At 40.2% G+C, this 22,435-nt stretch overlaps 1 protein-coding gene and 1 non-coding gene across 3 annotated transcripts in view; both read left to right on the plus strand.

Moving 5' to 3' along the window:
- Window positions 1–22,435, plus strand: part of dab1a (DAB adaptor protein 1a) — a 492,903-nt gene that overhangs the window by 84,568 nt on the left and 385,900 nt on the right. The gene's annotated exons all lie outside the window — the stretch shown is intronic.
- Window positions 5,354–5,426, plus strand: trnak-cuu. Its single transcript has one exon. It is a non-coding gene; the product is annotated as a tRNA-Lys (tRNA).

Consider the following 22,435-nt stretch of genomic DNA (forward strand, 5'->3'; position numbering starts at 1 on the left):
TTCAGTGAACCACACTAACAATGTAAGATGGTAATGGATAAAAGTCTACCAAGTCTTTAATGTTAAGACACTGCAGGCTTGCTCTTTTTTGTCAAAGTATTTAGAATGATGGTCAGCTTTATGTATATCCATCACAAGATACCCAGTTGCATAGAATGATGGTCAGCTTTATGTACATCTATCACAAGTTACCCAGTTGCATTGTTTTGAATTATAATAGTTTTCAAAACTCCATTGACTCAGTTTTGACACAGTACCCTTTAATATGATCTCCACTTGTACTGTGTGTCTGTGGAAACACTAGTATTGTTTTCTGAAAACTCTTTTACTGCATATTGAGTTGCATCACTGTAAAGGTTGAGGTACGACTGTCTTTGACTTGCAGAAGCTGACTGTATCCTGGCCCAGCTTAAAAATATGCCTGAAATGTCTTTCGGATAAAGTTAGGCTGATGTGGGCTTTCTTTCTTTCTTTCTTTCTTTCTTTCTTTCTTTCTTTCTTTCTTTCTTTCTTTCTTTCTTTCTTTCTTTCTTTCTTTCTTTCTTTCTTTCTTTCTTTCTTTCTTTCTTTCTTTCTTTCTTTCTTTCTTTCTTTCTTTCTTTCTTTCTTTCTTTCTTTGCACTTTTTTTTTTTACCAATTAATACAGGCAGTAACCTTGAGTTTGACAGCATGTGGTTTTGTGCGAGCATCCGATCCTTTGTACTTGAACTGCTTGATGCATTGGTTCGAAAGTGACTGTGTAAGCCATTTTTTCCCTTAATACTTCAACTCCAATGCAACATCATAGGATAGGACCCCCTCAGATATGTCATGGTCTAAACAAGGTAGGAGACCACGCTGGCAAAGATGAAAAGATTTCAGAGCATTGAAAAGTTTGCCTTTGTGCATTTGATGTATTGATTGTCTTTAGCTTGTAGATCACCAACAGCAGAATCGTAAGTTTCAGGGATGCACATACATTTTGATCATCACTCTGAAACTCACTTGGCATGACTTCATGGTACCTGCGAAAGTACTGAGAATGACTAAAGTTTTCAGGAAGCCCACTAATGCTATGAACACATTACCTCACACAATACAATCGTCCCTTTGACATTTTTACTACCTCTAATCTTATAAATCAACTACCATCTGAGAAACTTTAGCACTTCCAGATTCTTTTAGCTCTGGGGTGCCTGATCTTTTCTGCAAGGGATGGTATGGCTGCAGGATTTTTTTTTTTATTCCAGGAAAGCAGAAGCATGTATGATCAGCGACTGAGACCGACTGTTTAAATGGGTGGAATTAGGTGTGTCCCTGCTTGTTTGGATTGAAAACCTACATCCACTCTGGCACTTTGCAGATAAGTTTGGACACCACTCGTTTTGGTCATTCTCTCCACGCAATGTAATGAGGTACATGTGATTTAGTATTGGACTGCACATGAGCAGGTAAATTGGCTGCAGAAAGATGGCCTGTGACAACTTTGTGTCTTTCTTGAACTGATTAAGCTTAGTTTGGCTTTTCAGTTATGTCATCAAAATCATCTGAGCCTGTGTTACAAGACTTTTGTGGCACCAGAATCTAACGAGCTATTCAATGTTTGTGTCACAGATCTGTAGTAAGCAAACCTTTGTCACATTTTTCTTTATTTCCTAATGTTACCTTTTTTAGGCTCTGTGTATTTGAACACCTTTTTGAATACCTGCGCTCTTAAATATGTTCTCAGTAGTCCCTAATATGAGAGAGAACTGATCTGAATCCTTCACACAATCACAAATTTTAGCAAGAGCTTTGTCTGTACAGAATTTTAAAAAAGTTCAATGTAGTTTGCTTGAAGTGTGATCCTGTCCCAGCTCAGGCAGGTTTTGCAGCTCTCAAACAATAGTCTGTATTGCTGAAGCTGGGAGAAGGAGCCGTCCCTGCAGTTTTAGGTAGAATAATTATGCATTCCTAAGGAAGTTCTTATTGAAATTTTGTGACTATACAATGCTTTTATTTGCTGTTGCATCATTTAAGCTCTGGGAATCTTCACATGCAATGACAGCAGAGCTACATGTTACTTATGCTATCCACCAAACATGCTTTTTTTCCTGGACATATGAGCAGCCAATGATTTCACAGTGAATGTATTTTTACAACCAGTTAGTGGACATGCCACAGATCTCCTCTATAACAGCGTCTCTAGTAGTAACAGAGGATGCAGACTTGTGATGAACCCCATAACAATGAGGTTTAAAATCTGCATCTTAGCTAATTAAACCGAACTGTTTTTTGAAAATATTCACCCTCCTTGGATGATGCTGCAAAAGCTACCGCTCCACAACAGCATAAAAAATGACCTGAAAGAGTTCAGTGTTAACATGAAACCCACTAATTAACCCCCTGGTCAGTTGGTGGCGTTATTATGACTGCAAAATATGTCCTCGGTCATAACCACAAGCTAGTATTTCTCTAACAATAAATGGTCATGTATTTCAAGTTTAAAGAAAATTAAATATTAGCTTATGAGTGCTACAGACCATGACTGTCATGCACATACTGCTCCATGGGCTGGCAGACTGAGACCACTCAGCCATGACTATTGAACTTCAATAAGCTGGCTGCTCACATCCAATGATGGAAAAGGGAACAAACTTTACTGCTCAGTGATTTGATGAGGCAGAGCTCGTATTGTTTCAATTTTATTTATTAAATAAGCATCTGTGTTCGAGTTTTACTTTGAAAGTCATTGAAAATGGCATTAAGGCACTATAAATATTACCAAATTAACAATTATTAAGCAATTATTCTGTTAATTGGGGGAAAAGAAAACTTCATTTAATCATTTACAGTTGGTTAACAATTAAGATGATGCAGAAATAAGAGCTCATAAATAGCTATGGAACAGGTGAGCAGCCAACTGACTGAAGACAAAGATGCAATTTCATCACCCGTCATCTTTTGCGTAAATACGGTCGTTAAATTGAAATTTAAAAAATCTAAATAGTAGAATTTTTTTCTTTCAATTTCCCTGTGCTGTGATGGACAGGCCATTTTGTTAACTGTCCTGTTATTAATGGATCCTCTGTAATTCTGGTGAACATCTGATTGGAGTATTAACATACTCCATGTTCACTGCGATCACCATGTATTTTGCTTTAGTATTACTTTAAATGAAACACTGCTTCACTGTATTTATTTATTTATTTATTTATTTTTTGTTGATCTGGATTTTATAAGCATTTCACTGTTAATTTCATGGACATTTTTTGCAGTGTGGATAAAATTTGACCAAATTTTTGTTTTTTACTTTTCACTAAAATGCATCCCCAGTGCAGCTAGATGAGCTTTGGTTGTTCTACAATTATTTACTTTAATTACTATTTATTGTCCCCCTCCCATTGCTATAAGTGTGGGTCAGCTTGTCCTGGACACATGCATTGGCCTGGTGTGTTTGAAGGTTCTTGCTTTGGTTTACTTCAGCCTTGCGTATCCTCCATCCATTGTTTCATTGTTTCTCTCACCTGCTAGTTAGTGTTCAACAGCTGCACTTCTGCTTATGTAACTATGTCCAAATATATAAATGCATTCCATTTAAACAAGTTAAATGTAGTCAACTTCCGTCTTTGACCACCTCAGAATTACTCCACCCACATTCTATCGTAATCTACTTGCCATGTGTCTTGTGGATGTTTACACCTGGATTTTTATGCGGTCAAGTGAAATCCGAATGAGATCTGGTCACCCACCAAAAATGCATGTAAATGCAATGTGTAAACAGGCCCTCTGAAAAGACACAAACATACTGCATAAAATGACCAAGGCCCAACATCCTGATGAACTGACCTTCTCCTCTTGCATTACATATAAAGACGTTATATCCTGAAAAGTGCTTTCTGTGCATGCGTGGAGTGAATGTTCAATGGCTGTTATTAATTCTATGAAACATGATATGTGCTGTTTGTGGAAAGTTCAGACTTCAGCTTTGAAAAGTGGCCTTATGATTTAAGAAGACTCTAATAGGATTATGTCACTGAGGAAAGTAATGATCCAGACTTTAAAGTCTCTTATGTGAGAGGCTTTTGCAGGTGATATCTCTATTTGGATCAGCCATTTAGCGGACTCTTTCATCCCGAATCACCGTATGCTCGGCAGGTGCTTGGGTGAGCAGGTGGCACACTGAAATAAATGGGGAGATGCAGTCAACCACACCTGCCATTTGAACCTAAACCCCTTCTGATTATGTCCATTACCCAAGCCACTGGGCCATGCTGCTGTAGCACCACCGGAGCAGCCTGCGTTCTCCCCACTCTGACCTAATCTCTCTCCGCTTCAGCCGCAGTCGACGGGAAGCGGCTTCTGCGGATGAGAGTCTGCCTTTTGCTTTGATGTCTAGTGACAGAGAACAAATGTCTGCTCTCGGCTGAAGGCAGGGCTTGATTTTCTGGCCCTTAAGGTCTATTTCAGTACCCCCCCACTGTGAAGTGTCAGCGGAGGCGAGCCAAGGGCGAGAGGCGTTGAGTGAGGGGAGGATGGAAGCTTCTGTATCCTCAAACGGCAATAACAGCCTGAGACAGGTCTCGAGCAGCCATTTTAGTGGATGCCAAGAGCACTTGCTGAAGAGGAGGAAACATTAGCAGCGCCATCAGTTGTGCATGCAGGAAACATTTGCAGGATGTAACGTGTGTGTGTGTGTGTGTGTGTGTGTGTGTGTGTGTGTGTGTGTAGAAACTGATTTATTCTTACTTATATGCATTCCTAGACCAGTGTAAGGTATTTCCTAACACATAATTTAAATATCTTATGTATAATTTAATAGTAATAATACTTTATATTCTACCGTTTTCTTGTATTTTTCCCCTGTGTAGTCAAATTTTAATGTTTGTGTGGTTTAGGTCCCTAAAAAGTCATCATGTATTTTTACATGACTATCTTACAGCCTCTCTTAATCTCTTAAGTAGTTTCATTTTTTGTTCTCGCTGGCTGAAATGATGCACGCCACATTGAAAAAGCAGTCTGCGGTGATGTCACTTAAAGGAAAAACAGTGTTAGATTGGTCTGATGTTAAATCCTGCATTCTAGAGAAGCATAGTCACAATTGTTCAGTGGTGATGGGAACCAGACATCCGAAGCATTTAGTTCCTGTAAAAGCTCCTTCATAGAATATTATTATCCACTGTCACTACTTACTGTCAGAGACATTGTTTAAGAAAGTTTTGAAAAGATTTTGGCCTAAAAATGCAAGGCGAAATGGTAGTGAACTAAATATATTTATTTATTTGATGTAATGTTATTTTACCATTTAGCAAAATTTACATATAAAAACTCAGACGTGTAGGTAGTAAAAGTACATGGTAGTAAAAGTAATAGATGGTAGATAACTCAGTTATAGCCCGGCTAGCTCAGTCGGTAGAGCATGAGACTCTTAATCTCAGGGTTGTGGATTCGAGCCCCACATTGCGCGCAAATACACTTTTGGCAGGGCTGGAGGTTAGGGATCCAGCCTTGTGACCGGAAGGTCGCCGGTTCGATCCCAAGAGCTGACAGCACATGACTGAGGTGTCCTTGAGCAAGACACCTAACCCCCAATTGCTCCCCGGGCGCTGCGGATTGGGCTGCCCACCGTTCCGGGCAAGGGTGCTCACTGCCCCCTAGTGTGTATGTGGTGTTTTACTGCCCAGATGGGTTAAATGCGGAGGTGAAATTTCCCCGTTGTGGGACAAATAAGGGTCACTTAATCTTAATCTTAATAACTATAGTTGTGTTGTAGACATTGTAATCCTTGGTTTTTATCAGTACCACTAAGAAAATTGAGTCGTTCTGTAGAATGAACTCCAACATTTGAATGAGATGGTTTACATATAAACGACTGAAATCTGCAGATGACTCTGTACAGGGGTATAATGGTCATTTTCCGCTGTAATGGCTCTGCTACAGAATGTCTGCAGTTACAACTTCCCTCATCACTTCAGCATAAGCGTTTGAATGTTTATGGTTCTGAAATCACTTATATATAAAGCACAAAGATTTGGTTTAATGTAAGTGGTATTGAAGTACAAGCTCAGACGTCTACAGCAGTGCTGCAGTGACAGATCAAATAAGACCTGATGAACAGACTTGTCATTTCTGGAGACCTTGCTGTCCTTCTGTTCTTGTGTGTATTGTGTGGTCCAGGTAACTTCAGAGGCCTGCTGAAGGATTGTCCCCGTAGGACTACCTACAGATGAGTCATACAGCACAGGCAGAGAATGTTCCAGCTCAGAGATCAACAAGAGAAAAGTAGGCAGGGTTACATAAACTGAACCGATTTCAGCCCAGTTACTTTTCGTCGGCGTATATGGTCTAGACAAAAGATCATATGAGGCGGTTGTCTGAAATCAAATAAAGGCGTATGGGAGGAAGTCATGACCTGCTAGTGCTCCTGGAGCTTGTACTTCAGGCACTGTGGAAATGTTCTCTGAAATACATTTACCAAGTTTAAATCATTTGCATCTTGTGTAGGTGGATTAACACAGAAAAGGCATGCTTTTCATTTCCCTGCGCCTCATACAAGCGCTCGAGTGATGCAGTTCAGTCTTAAAATACATGTGTCTTTTATGCTTTTTAGCATGATTGAACCAGCTGCCATGTATTTGGTGACTTATCACATAAGGCCTATGGAAATGCTCATAAAGGAACATAATGAAAGCAGTACATTTGTGTCATTAGTAAATTAGAATGAGAGACTTGCAATCAGTGCACAAAAGCTAGCAGTCATGTCTTAATGTTGTGATTGTATGTTGCTAAATGACGGGATGGAAGACTGAATGGCTCTATCTGAAGTGACTAAGTGTTTTTGTGACTGCACCACCTGCCACATATGGAGGGCGCTCAAACTGATAACAGACTCCAGAGCGGTGCGGGCGGCAGGGGGGACTGACACGGCGACAGGTATTGTGCTTCATAAAAATGACAGAATGACGTTGCGTTTGCACGGAGTATGGAGCAGCAGATAAAAAGACACAAGTGACTTAATTGGAGCTGATTTCTGCTTGAAGTCCATCAATGCAATCCTTAATTAGGTCTTTCGATTCAGCTCTTTTTCCAGTCACACCTGTTTATAAAATTATTACTGTTATTCCAGTCCTGCCTCTGTTTTACATCCTGTATTTGCCTCTTTTGACTACCTTACGCTTGCTGTATTGCTAGAGATTTGTTAGACAAGCTTCAAGTCTACAAGCCTAGATTCATAATTGTCATTACATTATATGAGATTTAAGGCTACAAGATTTTATTTATTTATTTTAATTTCTATGTCAAAGATGAAAACATTGCAAAAATGCATTTCCCCAAAAAGTGGTAAATTTGAATCAGGCTTAAGTCTTTATAAAACGTCTCTTAAAACTTCTCTTAAACTCAATCATTTGTAAAGTTCCCTTTTAGCAGAATTCATCCACTTGTTTTTATAAGCTGTGAGAAATTAGTGATCATATTAAAAGAACAGGCATTTCTAGGCATACTTAGCTTGTATATATGCTTGTATATTTATCTTGTTTTCTTTGGGAACTCTGTAACAGAGAGGCATGTTAAGGTTTGACTGATTTGTGTTTTATCCATAAAAAATGGATCTCCAACAAAAAGCACAAGCTTTAAAATTCAAAATGTTATACAAGTATATTATATTTACACAATTTTAATATAAAACACACAAATGGGTAACTTCAGTGTTGGGGGCTTGCCTTTTCAGTATAAGGATGCAGCTGAGAGACTAAAAACTGTATAATGCCTAGACTAACCAAATACAGAGCTGTAAAGGTATTACAGTAAAAATATTAGACATAAATATTTGCCACTACTTGGTAAAAAGCAACACCACTGATTATTTTAACAAACAAAAATGAAATTAGAAAAGTAACAAGCAGTAGTTGGATGTGTTGGGTGTATCAGATGTATTCTGAATGGCTCTTGAAAATGTGCTTCATGAATGAATGCAAACTGCTTGTTTAGCCTTAAGCAGAGCAGTGGAATCTTTGCAAGTAGTGAGCTGTAGCTGTAAACGTTTAACGAGCGAAAATTTAAATGAAAATCAAGCTCCGCTGCAGACATACATTCTGAATGGGATCAAACTACTACAGGAGCAGTTTGTGTTGGCACAACTTGTCTGCTCCATAGACAAACCTCACTTTCAGCAAATAGCATGATGTTTGACAGGGCTTTAGCTGCACGCACTAGCCACGTTTGTTTGGCAAGGGTGAGTGATGTTATATGACTGATTCAGCAAGCTTTTTGCCAACTGTGTTGTTCAACTTTGACTCATTATAATTATAAAAGTTTAAATTTTCCTCTTGCTTCTCTCCCAGATCAAACCAGTGCGTTGGATTGAATTTGCTTGACATGATCCGGCACACAGACATGCTTCAGAAGTGCTGGTTGGTTGCTCTCAATAAATTATCCACATTTCAAACAATACAGTAATGCTGTGGGTGGGACGTTGGGTTAGACTACGGATTGCAGTTGCGTCAGATATACGCCTAAGTAACAAAAGCCATTGTTATTGGCAAGGAAGCAAGTCCATATGACAATTCTGAAAAATGCTGAATATTATTGGTGGTTGTTATTGGTTGTTTGGGGTGTTAATTGGTAGAGCCCTAATACATTTACCTTTCCAGTCAATAAGCCAGCTTCACGACTTTTCTAAACTGAACATTACCCTGCTATTTAGGATACTTAGCTAATAAAGACAAATCCTTTCAAGTTACATGGATGGATTTAGACTCATTGAGGGCATCCTCAGGAGCGATTAGTACCATTTCTGTGGCAGTGAGCTTGAACGCTCATAATTTTATTTTATTTTTTATTTTTTTGGTGGAAACAGAAGCATGGAGGACCAGGTGTTCCTCTGCCTTCTTTCAGACTTTCCTTGATACTAATTCACTGCTGTCTCCAAAATAATCCTATCAACCTTCCCGCTCCAAGTGAACGAGGGCAGAAATTACTTAAAGGCATTACTCTCGGAGGGGGCACCGACATTCACACTCTGTTTGCTTTCCCTGCTTTTCTCTGTCAGCTAGCTAAAGCCTCTGCTGTAATTGTTGATGCTGGTTAAGCCTTGCAGGAGTATCGGGCTAAATGAAGTGTACTGCTGAGTGAGGTGGCAGAGAGGGAGAGAAAGAGATTAGCTTGTTTTGGAGTCCATATTTGCAGCCACCACTCTATAATCATCGACAGGCGATATGCACAACTGTGAAAGATTATAATCTTAGCGTTATTACGTGCTGGGCCAGGGAGACTGTACAATTCAAATGCAATAACGAAGGATTAAAAGCATTATACGGCAGAAGAAAGGCTTTCCTCAACACTGCAACTGATTCAGTAGTGACACCACTGGAGTTAGCCGATTATCTCTACCAGTTCTTTTTTACTCTTAATTCTTTGCCATTAGAATAATAGTGCAGAGGATGAGAATAACCTAGCACATCTCCATCTTTGCACAAAGAAAGCAAGCCCTCCTCCTTTTTTCTTGCTCCTGTGCAGTGAGAATCTCTTAAATGCCCTTCAGTCTGGTTTCTTCCACAGATCATCCGGTGGGAGGGCTGCTGTCTTCTCCCTGACACAGCAACCCTGTGCTGTGATCCATCGCTGTCGGCCATATTGGCTCCAGGTAGACATTGCCCTTTCACAGTGTTCTAGGAAAAGCTTCCCCAGTTTCTGAGTAACTGCAAGACAACTCTGCTATACAGCTACTTCTCACAATGGTACCACTTTCCAGGTCAAGGAAATGTACTGTTCTTGGAGTTGTTGGTAGCTTATTTGTTGTCAGCCTATTATTACTCATGGCGGTGAATCAAAAGTTCTTGTTGCTTCTTGTTTATACTGACTGTGATTACATGGACAACAAGAGAAGTTAAGAGAAGTATTTTCTGAAGAGTGCCGCCAAAATCCCTGATGTGAAAGCCATGCAAAACTCTATTCTGTCTTAAGTGTTGCTGAGCCTCTCAAATGTGTTGTCATGAAAGTGCTATTTTTCAGGTTACTCATTCAGATATTCTGCAGCTCATTCGGGCTCTGCACCTGTGGAAACAGTTTGAGAATTTGTTGCACAATGCCTGACAACAGTCATATTCTAGCAACATCACTAACAACTCCTAACACTACTCTTTCTAGGCCAAGGTAACGTATTCTGCTTAAAGGTTGGTTGATAGACCATGTGTTGGCAAGTTTCGCTGGGCCATATGTGATTACATAATGAGAATGTCAGGGTGCAACCATGAGAAAGTTTGGACCAAATGTCAGTGGGAATGTAGACATATTAGGGTGAAAGCCCTGCGAAACTCAAGTCTGTCTTCCTCTTGATGTGTTGCTGGGCTTTTGTCAAAACCCTGGCGTGTTTGCCAGGATATCACTGGGTGATGCACTTTTGCAGTGTATCTTCTATCAGAGAACTCCTTCTGTCATGGAACGGTAAAACTTGCAACCATACTTTGAGATTTCTCATTCAACTATTCCAGAGCGCACTCAGTCTCTGTTTGTGCACCTGCAGAACCAATTTCTGAAAGCGCGACTCATTTGATGTGTGACGCTCAACAAGACGAATAGTCCAATTCTAGGAACATCAAGTTGTACACCGCAGCAAGGCAATTCGTATTGTAATTTTAGGTATGAAATGCGTTGGAGAAATTGATGCCATTAAGAAGTGCAGTTGTCTGTGGCAGGCTGACGTGGTGGAGAGGGAATATTTTTCTCCTTTCGTTCTCCTGCTAGGTCTTTATTTTCCTTCCCTCTCTGTCTGCCTAATTGCAGTCCAATGGCAAATGTTTTGTCCGTTCTTTTTAATAAGTGCTATTGGACACACAAATCTTGTCTGGATGATAGCATGTCATCTAGCATCTTTGTGGAATCTAGGGTAGTTTTTCACAGCAGTGGAAAGTGGTGAAGGAGAAGGGAATGCAAAACAAGAAATAAGAAGGAAAAAAGGAAGAGTGAGACAGGGCTTCTCAAAGACAAAGGAGAGCGAGAGCAGTGGAGCGATAAAATGATGGAAAGGGAGAAAATAGAAAAGATGGTGAAGGAGAGAGAAAGAGGCAGGGAGAGGGAATGCGGTGAATCATCTGTCATCCTGCCGAGTAATAATTCAGACCTCCTCTTTGAAGCCTTGAATCCACATTGACCGGTCATTTTAAATCAGGATCATTGTGCTCCGGCCTGCATTGTGTACAGTTTTTGCGGCCTTACCCTGGAGGCATTCAGGCCTGTTCTAACGCCCCCTTTACCTCCGGCCCTCTCTATACACCCCCTGCCACTTCTTCAACCTCGATGCCCTCACGTGAAATATTGACCACTCTGAATAATTGATTGTTTCACCTTCAAGCCCATCAGACTGTGGCTGATGGTGTCCGGCATACTGCTGTGCTGTATTTACGCCTGGACTGTATGGCTGCAGAGGCAAACATGCTGTCCCAGACTCTACGTGGTCACATTAAATCAGTGACGTGACTCAGCAGCTGGACACAGCAGAGAATGGTGGCAGAAATATGACTGGGTCCAGAGAGATTTGATTAATACAGTGATTGTAACTGATTGGGGAGTGGTGTAAAGTATGCTGCCACTGTACTCTGGAGCGGTGGAAACGCGTTCTGTGGAGTAATTAATCGCGCTTCTCTATCTGGCAGTCTGATAGATAAGTTTGGGTTTGACAAATGCCAGGAGAACATTACCTGCCCGACTGTATTGTGCCAAGTATAAAGTTAAGTGGAGGAGGTATAATGCAATGTGGTTGTTTTCAGGGTTTGGCCTAGACTCCTTAGTTCCAGTGAAGGGGAATATTAATGCTTGACATACCATGCCATTTTGGACAATTGTTTGTTTACAGCTTTGTTGGGAGCAGCGTGGGGAAGGCCTTTTTCTGTTGTAGCATGTCTGTGCTCCAGTGCACAAAGCAAGGTATGTAAAGGCATGGCTGGGTGAGTTTGTTATGGAAGAACCTGACTGTCACACACACATCCCTGACCTCAACCCCATCTAACACCTTTGGGATGAACTAGAATGGAAATTGTGAGCCAGGCCCTCTCGTCCAACATCAGTGTCTGACCTCACAGATGCTCTTCTGGATGAATGAACATAAATTCCCACAGGCGCACTCCAAAATCTTGTAGAATGCTTCCCAGAAGAGACCAACTCCATATTAATACCTATGGGTTTAGAATGTAATGTCATAAAAGCTTCTGTGGGTGTGATGTATAGGTGTCCCAATACTTGTGTCCATGTATTGCATGTAAATGTTATAAAGAGCTTGTTTGTGTCATGTAGTCTTATAAACACAGCTGTATAGTAAAGTGTTACCAATTTGCTTAAACCAATATTATTTAGCTTTTGACTGTGAATTGTGAAATGACTGTTCAATGGTCACAAATGTTTTATACAGCACTTATCAAACATTTAAAATGCAGCTTAAAGTCCTTAAAGCAAAGAGCCTAAATAAAAAAAACAGGAGTTTATGAAAATGGGTGCATTAAATAGGATAAAATTGTAAATGAGTAATTCTAAAACATTACAAAGAATTATACCTAAATATCATGTGTTGATATAGTTAAATAGGCGGTGCATCATACTGGGCTCCATAGTGGCACAACTGTCATCAGTAGATGACATGTGTTTGAATCCCAGTGACATTGCAACAAAAACAAAAAAAGTTAATTATATAAACGCTATATGCAATATGTTTTGCTAATGCTGATGATAAATGCAGGTTGTAGATACTGGCTAATGTTCCCAGCCCACCAATAAATTGCTTGGGCTCTAGTATTAACACAGAACAAAAGGGTTTTTGCCAAGTGTCTGAATCGGTGTTGTTTAATTGATTTTTAGTTTGTTTCCCTCTTTATCATTATCCAGCAAGTTTTGCTGGTGTAATTGTATCCACCTGATTATAGTGTTCAGATACATCTGAATCAGGTGTGTTCAGTTAGAAGTTTGTAAATAATTATAAACTGCTGAGTTAATGAGGTTATCAACCAAAGCTGTGAATGCATTTCATGTATAATATAGCAAGGCAGGAGATGCTTAATCCTGGTCATTGAGATGGATCTCCCCCTGGAGAGTTCAGATCCAATACACTTGGCTCTAATGTTCAGATGCCCCCTGATGACCTATATTATCTGGATTAGGAGTGCTAGAGTTGTAGCAAAGTGGTAGATCTCCAGGAGTGAGGTTGAGCACCCCTGGTATAAAGCAAAAAGATTCTTTTGGGAAAACATTTTTGATTAAATAGTTATAGATTATTTATATATTAATCCAGAGGTACAACTAAATAAAAACTCTGCAGTAGCAGCCTAATTACACATTGAGACAATACACCTGGGTTCTGCAGTTGAAGCTCCTCGGGGTGCTTTCACCTACCTTTGTTTGGTAAAGACCCATCACAGCTTTTCTTTGCTTCATTTTGGCTTCATTTTGTGTGAAAATTCCACCCCTATTCGGGCCTGTGTCAACAGCTGAACTGTGGTCAGGCAAAAATCATGGGTCCTGGTCAGGGTTGGGATAGCGACTGATAAATTAGTAGTTAGCTACTTTCCCAAAAATTGTACCTACCTACAATTCGGCTACTTCTCCAGAAAAAAGAGGTGGTTACTTTTTAGCTACTTTTTTGAAAAGTAGTGCACTCCTTTTTAACTACTTTCAAAACTGTGATTGTGAGAATGTTTGTTTGTGTATGTCCACCTGACACACCAAACAAGCCCAGCTGTGAACAAGACCGCATTTAGTCATGTGCTAGGAAAAAAAAGTACAATTAAAAAGCTGCAAGATCACCAAAAAGTTTGAATGTTAATTGATTACACTTAATCATTCCAGGTTTTTCCAAACAGAAATCAACAAATATAACCAAATACAAACCAAACAATTTAGTGTAAAGCATAGTCAACTGTTGAAATAAAACTGCTCCTGTTTAAACATTTCAGCAAGATCTGTACAGACATGACATTTGGAGTCCTTTATACTTCAGCAACACTTTCTCAAAATTCTCATCAGTGACCCTGACTCTGTGCAGTACTATTAGTAGTGGTCTATTACAAAAATGTTATTTGTGCTTTAGTTAGAGGGTCTGCAACACGCGGCTCTTTCACTGCCCTGCGGCACTAGAGCACACCTAGATTTTAACACAATAAAATAACACAATCCTTCTTTGCATAAAATAAAGGCCGAGGCGTTCCCAGGCCAGCTAGGCGATATAGTCATGCCAGCGTGTCCTGGGTCTTCCCTGGGGTCTCCTCCCGGGTGGACTTGCCTAACCAGATGCCCGAACCACCTCAGCTGGCTTCTCTCGACGTGGAGAAGCAGCGGCTGTACTCCGAGTCCCTCCCGGATGACTGAACTTCTCACCCTATCTCTAAGGGAGAGTCCAGACACCCTGCAGAGGAACCTCATTTCGGCCGCTTGTATTCGCGATCTCGTTCTTTCTGTCATTACCCAAAGCTCTTGACCATAGCTGAGGGTGGGAACGTAGATTGACCAGTAAATCGAGAGCTTTGCCTTGTGGCTCAGCTCTTTCTTTACCACAACAGACTGGTAAAGAGCCCGCATCACTGCTGACCCAGCACCAATCCGCCTGTCAATCTCCCGCTCCCTTGTACCATCACTCGTGAACAAGACACCGAGATACTTAAACTCCTCCACTTGAGGCAAGAGCTCATCCTCGACCCAGAGAGGGCTCTCCACCCTTTCCCGCCTGAGAACCATGGCCTCGGATTTGGAGGTACTGATCCTCATCCTGGCTGCTTCACTCTCGGCTGCAAACCGATCCAGCGAAAGCTGAAGTTCATGGCCTGATGTCCCCAATAGGACCACATCATCTGCAAACAGCAGCGATGTGACCTTGAGGTCACCAAACCGGACACCCTCCACCCCCTGACTGCGCCTAGAAATTATGAATAGAATCGGTGACAAAGGGCAGCCCTGACGGAGTCCAACTCTGGAGAGGGTAAAGAGATGGTCCAGTGTTCCACGACCAGGGCGGAACCTCCCCAGTACCCCTGCATAGACCTTACCAGGGAGGCTGAGGAGTGTGATTCCCCTGTAGTTGGAACACACCCTCCAGTCCCCCTTTTAAAAAGGGGCACCACCACCCCAGTCTGCCAATCCAGTGGCACCGCCCCCGATGTCCACGCAATGTTGAAAAGGCGTGTCAGCCAAGACAGCCCCACAACATCCAGAGCCTTGAGGAACTCGGGACGGATCTCATCCACCCCTGGAGCCCTGCCACCAAGGAGCTTTTTAACTTCCTTAGCAACTTCGGCCTTAGTAATGGACAAGCCTATTCCCGTGTCCCCAGACTCTGCCTCCTCACTGGAGAACATGCCAGTGGGATTGAGAAGGTCCTCAAAGTATTCCTTCCACCGCCCAATGACGTCTTCATTTGAAGTCAGCAGCACACCATCTCCACTATATACAGTGCTAGTGGCACACTGCTTTCTCCTTCTGAGTCGCCTGACGGTTTGCCAGAATCTTTTTGGAGCCGACTAAAAGTCACTTTCGAAGGCCTCACCAAACTCTTCCCACACCTGGGTTTTTGCCTTGGCAACGACTGAAGCCGCAGATCGTTTGGCCTGTCGATACCTGCCAGCTGCCTCTGGTGTTCTACAGGCCAACCATGCCTGGTAGGACTCCTTCTTCAGCTTGACGGCATCTCTCACCTGGGGTGTCCACCATGTTTGGGTTTTCCTGGTCTGCATCTTCCCCCACCACCTGATCCAACTCACCACCAGGCGGTTATCAGTTGACAGCTCAGCTCCTCTTTACCCGAGTGTCCAAAACACATGGTCACAAGTCCGATGACACGACTACAAAGTCAATCATTGAACTGTGACCTAGGGTGTCCTGGTGCCATGTGCTCTTATGGACATCCTTGTGTTCAAACATGGTGTTCGTTATGGACAAACTGTGGTTTGCACAGAAGTCCAAAAACTGAACACCACTCGGGTTCAGATCAGAGGGGCCATTCCTCCCAATCACACCCCTCCAGGTCTCACTGTCATTGCCCACGTGAGCTTTGAAGTCCCCCAGTAGGACAATAGGCCTTGGATTCTTTATAAGCACATAGTGGTGGTGTGATGTGCCTTATTTTCACCGCTTGGGGTGTTGTGGTTCCATATCTAAATTGTCAATGAAATCCAAAAAGGCTAGCTTTGTTATCGATTCTCATAGCAACCTATTTCTTGATATCTCTGGACTTCTTGAACCAAATCCCATTAAATGGTGGAAATTCCATATTGGTGCAGTCTATAGAATGATTTCTGTTAATTCATAGCTTAGTTAAAGTTTGGGAAGATCTGCAACTGGATTCCAGGCCAGAATTTATGGCCTGGTATGGTATGCCATATGGAGCAAAGGGGGTTGTAGGCCTCCCACTGTGTCCATATTCATAAGATAGCATCCTTTTAAGTCATAAAACTTGTTGGTATACTAATCCTGTTTGATGACATCAGTCTGCTACAAGACTATATATTAAAACTAAACATTACAAAATAAGAAAATAAGGAATTCTAAATAAAGATATTTACATTGTAAGGATATTTTGCCTGAAATTCACATGGAGTTTTGCACATGAGGTACTGTTTTTATATTACACATGGGTTGGGGAGGAGTTAACAATATAAACTATTATAAATAGAAAGCTCAAGAGTATTTACACTATAGAGATATTTAACAATATATTGCACATGGAATGTCGATTATATTGCACACAGGAAAAGGTGATAAAACCACTGTGTGTTTTGTAGGTGTGAGGTCTAGTAGGGGGTGGAAGGGGTTTCTGCTGGGAGCAGTGCTAGTTGTACAGTCTAACAGTAGCAGGAATGAAGGATTTGCAAAAGCGTTCCTTCACAGACTTGGGGTGAAGCAGCTAATCTCTGAAGGAATTTAGTTTTTGTTTCATTTTTATTATATAAAAACGACTGTCTTTTTTTTGGTACTAGAATAGAGAATTGCTTTTTCAGTTGACTGATGGTGTGGAGTTTTTTTGTTAATGGTGAGGTCAGCTGAGGTGAGTGTCAACAGAAGGACAAAAGGCTGTGGATATGGCGTGATTTGAGTGTCGTATTAAAAATACAATACTCGGGGAATACTATGAACATAAGGACTCGTCTCATGCCACCGCCCAGAGATAACCGATGATGGCGAACAGGGCTGAAGTTTCCTGTTTGAATTTTTTGAACATTGGCTTTGCACACAGGAGCGATAGCAGGCAAAATGACTTTTACATGTTTGTGATTTCTAGCATTTCCACCTTAAAGTTGTGCTACATTTGATGACTGTAGTTTTAAACTCTTTAATTTTTCTAAATTCTGCAGTCTCTGACTGCAAAAATCTGGCTGCAGTTATTGAACTGTATGTTGCCCCTTTAGAGTATAGAGCTAACAAATTCTTGACACTAAACAAAAGCAGAACTTGCTACCTTTCAGTTTTTAAATGTCATTCTTTGTCAAGTCAGTGTAACAATGTTATCATATTGGGAAGTTGAGCAAAAATTGTATCTGCATTAAATATTAAAATGTATGATTTATTTCATATATTGTGTGTTGATTTGGAACTGAGCTACAACTTATTTTTTCAGTAATATTTGATAAAAAAAACTTCAGTGGCTGTGCATGTAGACATTTAAAAATAGTAGCCTGGGGGGAAAAAAAAAATCAAATGTTGTGAACCAAAGCCCACCACCACCACCTTCCAGCTCATTACTTCCTTACCTCAACCTGTAAAGCCTGTAATATTCCAATAATGTTTTGTGGTAATGTAATGGGTGTCCGTATCCCCATTGCTGATAATGATACTGTGTGTAAGTGCCAGTATTGGTGATTATTGGTGCAATCCTAATTTAAACCTATAGCAAAACTATCGAACCAGACCCCTAAACCATAGTGAGATTAGTTAGTCACAAATTGGTTATTTGAGTACTTCTTAACTAGTGACATTTAACACTTTATTTACAGAGCTTTAATGTATAAGTAGAAAGTACACATTGAACATTGTAGCCCAGGGTTCTGTTTCAGGGACAGCAGTTTGGCTGTTGGTGAGGATTAACCCCTTAAATGGCCATGGCCTACTGTTTTATTACACGCTTCTGTAATCTAAGAGTAGCTCAGCCAGTTTGCATTGAAGTCCCTGTAGTTACTGAGTAATAAGCCTTAGTATGTAATAAACCTGTGATTTTAAGAGGTTAACATAAAATTACATTATTGTAAATCTGTGTGGATAAATGTGTTTAGAGACTAACAGTAGCATCCCCAACCTGCAGCAAGACATGGATGGATCCTGTGTGTGTATAAGAGAATTTACAGTGGATTCACACTCATCCTGGTTTAGTGAGCGGGTGAATGACCTTGCTCTAGTTCTTATCCCCTGCTTATGTGGAAACTGGGTCTGATTGTCTAGTCGCAGCTCTACAGTTAGTGTTAAGTGCTCTTGTTTCAGTGAGTTCAACAGGCTACAGTACTTTCTCTCCAAGGACACCTAGAATATCTCTCTCTCTCTCTCTCTCTCTCTCTCTCTCTCTCTCTCTCTCTCTCTCTCGTCTCCAGTCTTCCGCCCCTGTGCTGTTATTCTTAAGGGTTTCTGTTTAATGAAAACACAGCGAGTCAGTGCGTCTCATGTTTTTACCTCAGATGGCCTCATGACAGGCTCTTTAATCTTTTCTCATTTGACAAGCTAATTTGACAGTGGAGGTGGCAGGCAGCATGTGGCTGTTGGATGTCACTCTGAATAATAGTTTGAATAATCTGTGGCTTTCAGATAAACCAGGCTGTGTTATTTGAATTTGAAATTTTCTATTTTAAAGCTGAATGTAAGGTTTGATGAAGTCCTTCTATATCATATAATGGTAGCCATGAAGTGAAGATGCCAATGGAGTCATTCATCTGTTGGCTTTTGTACATTACATATACATAGATAGTTTTGAGTTTGCAGATTTATATATATAGTCACCGTTGTTCAATAAAAAACAAGCATCTCCATTTTTTTGCGATTTTTACTTTTCTGTATCATTTGAGCTCAGCACTGTGAAAATGTCATGATTGGACTAATAGAAATGTTCCAAAATAGCTTGGAATAAAATAAAAAATAAAATCTGTTTCTGAAAGTAAATAACTGCTTTGCCCTCTTCTGTAAATTTACAGTTTGAGATGTTTTTCTTTGGACAGTGATACTGCTTCAATGTCAAGAAATGACACGTGGCAAATTTTTATTTTTTTTGGTCATTCTGCAAACCTTTCATCACATTATAGGACCTGTTCTGCTTGCAATCACAAACGCGATATCAGTTGAAATTCTGTACTTTTGACCGTTTCCACACTTGTTTGTGAGCTATGGGTGAGAATAAGTGTTAAACTGTGTGCTCTTATTTCCAGTGATAAGTGACTTCAAAAGGTTAACAAACCAAAAAATTCTGATGACATTGATCTAACATAATACTGAAATATTTGTTTTTCTCAAACGTGATCAGAATTCATAGTGCATCTTAGTACTATGGCAGATTTCTCAATGAAACACTGAGAAGCTTTGAGCTAAGCATTTTCACTTGGTAGATGTGAGTGGTGGTGACGTAGACAAAATCAAGAATGTAGAGACTGGCATTATGGTTGACTTTGAGATTATGACTGGACGAAATGTTCATAATGCTTTGCTAATGTTGTACTGTAGTGGTCCTACAAGGGACATTTGTCATTTTAGTGCCTAACTATCCCCAGTTTTGGTGCAGCAGTGTCACCAGCTGAGGTTACATGCTTTGCCTTAATCAAAAAATATTAAGCAAGACACTTAATCTTAGATTTATTTGAGAGTTCAACAGTGAAAATGTGAGGTTTAAAGTCCTCCTAAATCCTAAAGGTTTGCAGTAATACAATATTCCCATATTCCCATAATACAATATTTCTAGACATCATTTGTTTTATCAGCAAGATTTACGCTGATAAATCAGAGGATACGTTAGTGAATTTCTTTATCTGCTGGTTGTATTGGCTGCACAGAGCCTGACATGCACACGCTTCCGTCCCCACTGCCTCTAGGTATCCATCACTTGATTACTCAATCCGCTTCATTAATCGGATTCGGCTCTGTTGTCCCTGTGGATGTTCTAATGCTATTGTAATCCTGCTGTAGATGTGGGTATCACCCTGCGGCTGACTCGGAGGCTTTCTGCAGGTCCTGTAGAAGAGCACAGCACTCAGGACTGGCCTATTGTCTCCAAACCGCAGTATTACTCCCAGCTCATGCTGCCATAGGAGAGCCCAGTCTTAATTAAGAGAGTTGGGGGGTTGGGGGGGCGGATCAGTATGGCTAATTAGTGCAGCGGATGCAGAGAGAGGAAAGAGTGTCCTTTACTGAAGAGTGTGAAACAGGGGACTAATTAGATAGTAACACCCATCAAACAATCAGAGAATGAGATCTTATTGGTCCCTCTTTTTCGTGTGCACACTTCTCTTTACATTATACTCGTGTTGATTCAAAAAGTTGGTGCCGACAGTAAGTGAAGTGTAATGTGACACTTTCACTTGCATTTGCAAGTAAAAAAAATGTATACATACATATTTATTCACACAGTGACATTTTTTGCTCTGTCAGAGATTTATTAAAAGTAGTAGAAGACGAGTCCGTGCTCAGGATTTAACCAGTTAACTTAACTTGTTAGCTTTAGCATTTGCTACTTATATTAGCTCTTCTTAAGGGGCATTTTCATAACTAAAATCTGCTCATATGACCCAAAAACCTACCAGTCTGTGATAGGTTATGCTTTTTTATTACAGTTAATATGGTTTTCACAATTCTTTCTGCTATAAACAGGCCCAAATTCTTTTATTTAATTTTATTTTTGTCAGGCATGTCTCTGCTGGAATATTAACATATATTATAAAGCTAATTTATTGTGGATTTAGAAAATGTTTTAAAATTGAAGTAATATGCAAGCTGGCCTGTCAGTTGTTCTAATTGCTTGGTTAGTTTTTTGAGTTGATAGAAATTTAGGACCTCCAGTTATTTTCCAAAATTATTAGCTTTAACAAATAGAACATGAATTGGATATGTTTTCATTAGTTTAATTGAGGCAAATACATATAAATAAAATAGTAGAAACATTGATACATCATCAGTCTTATAAAAATAAAACATTCTAACCCATGGCTTGATATTCAGAGGCCAGCAGTGAGTAATATATATTTATTATTTGTTTGCTTTTGTGTTCAGACTGCTTCTGTTGTCATTTAAGGGCTGGTATTAATGGTCAGTTTCGTTATTCTCAGGTTGACATTTAAGATTGTACATGCAGACATGTCATTCTACAAACTAGAGAACGCAAGCCATTTTTTTGGCTAACTTTAATGTGATCAACACTAAACACTGTTCTTTTTTGTTTTGTTTTTTTGAAGCCTGTCATAAATGTTCGTTTTAATACTATATTGTTTTCCATATTTAAGTGAATAGAAGCAAAATGTTTTGATTACTTTCTGTGTGGTGCCTTTGAGTGTGTGTCTCATGTAAGTTGCGTCTGAAAATGAAATGCTGTCAAATACCCCAATACCGGCAATAATGTGAAAAATATAGTGGTGAAGTATTTTAGCTGTACCACCCAGTTGTACCTTTATTGGAAGCGTTTATGCAGTGTGCCACTCCTCTGACTGTTACAAATTTCATCAGGAAGATTTGAAATATCAATAGTAATGTTCCACAACACTTCTTCTGCATTTTAGAGTGAGAGAGGTGCATAATGCCATGCCTGAAGACCAATTTAGACCTTATTAATTGCATATTGATTGGCATATACTTCAGTAATTCAGTAATGTGTGTAATTGTCCTACTGCTTTTATGCTTCTGGGGCTGAAAAAGAAGAGATGCTTTTTAATACTGAGGATTAAAAGATTATGTCCATGTTTGGGAGCAGCAGTATGTAATATAATGTGAGTGCTGGGTGAAAGGGAGCAACTCTTGGCTCTTTCCTGTAGAGTACAGCTGCAATGATATATATGTATTATCATATATGTATTAAAAATGCGCACCACAATGTGCTGTAATATTACTGTTACACATGCAGTCATAAGTTTCAGTGCTCTGCAGGAAGCTGATATAAAAGAAGAAATTGTTAGTTACACAGATGCGACTTTTGCCCAATTGAAATCTCGGGACTCTGGATGGTTCTGTGAATGTCAGAATGTAAAAGCTAGTGAAAAGGCACTTCTGTTCACGTGGGTCAGCTTGGCAGCCCTTGATATCAACACTGAATGGTTGATAGCTACACCAAAATGAAAAACACTTCACATTTACACAAACTGTGCATTACAGACTTTGGATGACATTCTTTGTTTATCTTGAATGTTTCTTTTTTGTTCATAGTTTGAGTACTCCTGCTGCTTTGCTTGTCATGTGCCTGTTGAATTTCAGGAAACTCAATGCGTGAAATCCGCTGAAGCCTGCATCCCAAGCAGTTGTTTTGGGATGTTTTTAATGCCAGCCTTACAC

The sequence above is a fragment of the Pygocentrus nattereri genome, chromosome 4 (assembly GCF_015220715.1).
Source record: "Pygocentrus nattereri isolate fPygNat1 chromosome 4, fPygNat1.pri, whole genome shotgun sequence".
Taxonomy (NCBI): Eukaryota; Metazoa; Chordata; class Actinopteri; order Characiformes; family Serrasalmidae; genus Pygocentrus; species Pygocentrus nattereri.